The sequence below is a fragment of the Dermacentor variabilis genome, chromosome 1 (genome assembly GCF_050947875.1).
Source record: "Dermacentor variabilis isolate Ectoservices chromosome 1, ASM5094787v1, whole genome shotgun sequence".
NCBI classification, from domain to species: Eukaryota; Metazoa; Arthropoda; class Arachnida; order Ixodida; family Ixodidae; genus Dermacentor; species Dermacentor variabilis.
The window spans coordinates 269,012,622-269,016,888 of record NC_134568.1 but is presented as its reverse complement, the minus strand read 5'-3'; the positions used below and the strand labels follow the sequence as shown (position 1 = coordinate 269,016,888).

Here is a 4,267-nt window from a genome sequence, read left to right as displayed (position 1 = left end):
CGTGAATATTTGCTTTTCTTTAACCGTCTTGTTATCTATATGCAAGTCATTTTAAAGGTGCGTTAGCCACATGTACAGAACGCAGTTTCCGTATTTCGTGGCAGCGTCAATAAAGTGTGAAGATACTCAGAAAAGGAACCCGAAAGGGAAAACAAAATTGTCTGCGCATCCATCCTATGCAGATGATTGGCGACTAGCGATATGCCTTATGATGGGTACGTACTTGGTGATGATATGTTTTATGTGATGAGTAATATTAAAAGTGGCACATACCAAGTGGTTCGTACCCAGTGACCCAAATTAGTCCGACAGTTGCTTTACAGCGATTCCGTTTACCTCTGTAACCCCGTGTGCAACCCCCGCATGCATTCACAAGGGAGGGGTACCCTGGGCGGCTTACATCCGTATCACGGCATGTCGACAGGTATGCATGGGGCGATCCCGGAAACAGTACAATACCGGGCCGACCCGTGGCGGAGGTGTAGCAGGCTTCAGGAACTACGCCAACTTCCAAAACTAAGTTTAATATCTGTGGTCCAAATACAAACACATAAATTCGGCGTTGTAAGAGAAACTATATATATATATATATATATATATATATATATATATATATATATATATATATATATATATATATATATATATATGTATATATATATATATATATATATATATATATATATATATATATATATATATATATATATATATATATATATATATATATATATATATATATATATTGTGAGACAACGTTCAGGTCGTCAGACTCTTCATTCTCTCGAGCGAGAGAGGCCCACGACACAGGCCCAAAACGGTGATGATGAGTATGTACAGATGAGATGAAGCGTACGAATAATGCTCGCAATATATATAACAAAGTGCACTTGGTGTAGCAAGTTGGCCCCCATGCGCTTTATTTGATTTAAATCATGTTTGACGAATAATGAGAGGAGCAAAGAGTGCGGCGACGGCGCCTGTGAACGTGGCCTGCGCTCCGTTGGTTATATCGTCACGCGCGTCGAATGTGCCGGTGCGGCTGTAACAGCGGTTGCGGCGTATGCATGGGCGGTGCGGTGAGCGCGGCGGCGCTTGTGTGGGCGTAGTCTAGTGCTGCATGGAAAAAAAATGCATGATTTCATAATGTATGCAGCCCAAGTATGCAACCTAAAAATTTGGAGGACACTTAAGCTTCGCTTTTAAGAGTACAACGCGATAGCATTCAAAGATCCTTGACTGCTTCTTCTCAAGCTTCCCGGTAACTGCAGCTTACGTAACCGTAACGTTTACCGGGAAACGCTGGCGGCGAACGCTATGCACGACGAAGGCAAGCGGGCGAGCTTTCTGGTAGAAACGCGACCTTTTGCGTGGGCCGCGGAGGCGAGCGAGCGCCATCTGGATGGTGCCGTTTCAAAGAACCAAGAGCTCTATGAATTGTAGAAACGCTGGAAAAGGGGTTTACGTTTGAGTTTCCGCGTAACAGATTTATGGTTAATGGTATATATTCAAATTACAATCCGACTCTATCATGTCTGTAGGTAATGTTTACGTTGTGCTTTACGATTTTTCGGACGCATGTTACTTTGACGAATTCAATTAGTTCGGTAACACCTCCGTGCCACGCTTAGCGCCTGCATCGTTGTGGTTCGGAACGATTTTCCGTCAGAACGTCCGACGCCGACCTCGTACCTTTTTTCGCGACACAGGGCCCATAAATCTATCGCGTTGAAAGCTTCGCTGGAAATCCATCGCCATGCGAATGTTGCAGCCCCACGAATTTTAAAAAATGCAGGAGGCTGTACCTTTGGTCACACGCGCTTGCGACGGCTGCCCCAAGCACTAGTAATCAACCGTATCGAAGATTACAAAGGTGATGAAGTTACTTCGAAACAGTAATAACTCTGCTTGAACCCAGTTCCTTCAGTATAGTAGCCCGGTGCTCTGCCCGTTTAACCGTGGACTACCCTGTCACCCAAGTTAAGGTAAAAGAGGTTAGGTGCCAAATACGAGAAGTGCAGCGTGATAACGCGCCTGCGCGGCACCGGCTTTACCAAAAGTTATTTGAAGGAACTGACTCCGCTCATTGCCTGACTCGGCAAGCTGTGTAGTTACTGGTGTTGGCTTCTGTTGATCGGACGCTGTGTGTTCCGCGTGGCCATCGCAGCTTACTGAATGACCAGTCGTATGAGGAGACATTGCACCAGCGCGTAAAAAATGACACGGACAGGAACATGAAAAAAGACGCACCGAACGCTTGGGTGTGTCTTTTTCATGTTCCTGTCCGTGTCCTTTTTTACGCGCTAGTGCTATGTCCCCTTATACGAATAACCACCAACTAGCCCAGCATCGGACAGCTCATTGTGTCATCCAATCATCATCCTCTACTGTACGTTCCATGTTTTCCTATGTAGCTCCAGTGTGGAGTCCAGAGGCCCAGCAGTCAAGGATCTTTGAATGCTATCGCGTTGTACTCTTCAAAGCGAAGCTTAAGTGTCCTCCAAATTTTTAGGTTGCATACTTGGGCTGCATACATTATGAATGACCAGGTGCCTGCCGAGCAATGAGCGGAGTTAGTTCCTTCAAATAACTTTTAGCACCGCTGTTGTCGGGGCGCGCGGGCGCGTAATCACGCGTAACTTGCTCGTACTTCTCGCGCTACGAGCAAAGAGCGGCAAAGAATATTGCGCAGGACATGGCGTACTGAAAATTACTGAATGAAATGTTGAATGACGTGATAACGGCGTTCTCAACGAAAATCATAAATAAAAATTATAAAGTTGTTTAAATAATGTTCTCCAATTAAAGAAATAATTAGCACACATAAAGGATGCTGTTGGCAGAAGAGGACTGACGACCGAACACCGTAGAGCCCATAATTGTATATTGTACCAGTTTTTCTTTTTCTTTTTACAGCTTGATTGACGTTAGCTGGGGCACTCTGAATCACCGCAACGTGTGCACCACACCTCACGCAATGTTCCAGTTAGTGGAACCCATGCGGTACAAAGAGCTAGAGTGAGAGGAAAGCTTGAAAGAAAGGAAAGGAGCTGGGCCTCTGGACTCCACACTGGAGCTACATAGGAAAACATGGAACGTACAGTAGAGGATGATGATTGGATGACACAATGAGCTGTCCGATGCCACACTTGATCAGTGTCCTCGATAAGCAAACAAAACCACACGCGGACATTATCTATACACACAGCCCTAAATGTATGTAGATAAATATATGAAAACGTGTATATACACAAATTATCTGCATGTGTTATAGTTTCAAATAGCACGGTACATAATGGCCAATGATAGACATCGCATCAGCAAATCACAGCCGCTTATCCAGACTGGCTTCACTAAAAAGTATAAAACAGCTTCTCCCGACCAGTAGGCCCTTCCCGCCATCTCCTTAGAAAGAGTTTGCTCAGGAAGAGACCGGGAGTCTAGAGAAGAGGCAGTGCCTTGGAATACATCAGTGAGTGCGCATTCTTTGGACCCGTAGCAATTGCGCTATGGCCTCAAACGTGTTCGGTGTCGCCACCTGCAGGCCGCACACCACCATCTCACGAGCACGAGGCCACTCTGCGAGAATGCATGGCTTGCATATGTGCGGCTCCAAAATGTGCGTATAATCTATACCATCGGACCAACTTTAGGAATATAAAATAAATAAATAAATAAATAAATAAATAAATAAATAAATAAAAACGTTTTCTGGGAAAAGAAATGGAACGCGGCGCATTTCGCCGGAAGTTTGCGGGTGGAAACTCTGAAACTGGTCCTATATTCCCGGGGGGTATACCCAAGCTAGAAAGTAATAGCCAATGGTCAAATAATTTCAAGTCACTTCAGGAGTGGTCAAATAACTTAGCGAAGTAATTAGTTATTAGTGAAGGTTAACTACTGGTTTACTGTACAATTTATTTATTTTAGCTCATTGTTTGCTCATTTTTTTTGCATTCACTTTATGCGGGTAGAGCCAACTGGTGATAACAGCAAAATTATTTTGCGGGCATAACTTTGCTAACGCGAGATATGTGTCGCTGATAAAATAACTTATATTTCCTTCCGTGGGTGTTGCGCGTGTATTTCCCCACCAGTTAACTTATATTTACTGCAAATGTTCTTATGAATTTCTCAAAATCTTCGCTGAAATATCTGGTATTAGGTGCGTTCAATAGAAGCGACTTTACGAATCTAGAAGGGAGTAGTCAAACTAGTTACTACGGAACAGATAGTGATTTCGCGATTAGAAACCTGGCTTTGAAAG

The 4,267-nt window shown here is 43.9% G+C and overlaps 1 pseudogene; it reads right to left on the bottom strand.

Annotated features, from left to right (window-relative positions):
* Nucleotides 1-425: 425 nt before the first annotated feature.
* On the bottom strand, nucleotides 426-606 carry LOC142568105 (U2 spliceosomal RNA; annotated as a pseudogene).
* Nucleotides 607-4,267: the final 3,661 nt, after the last annotated feature.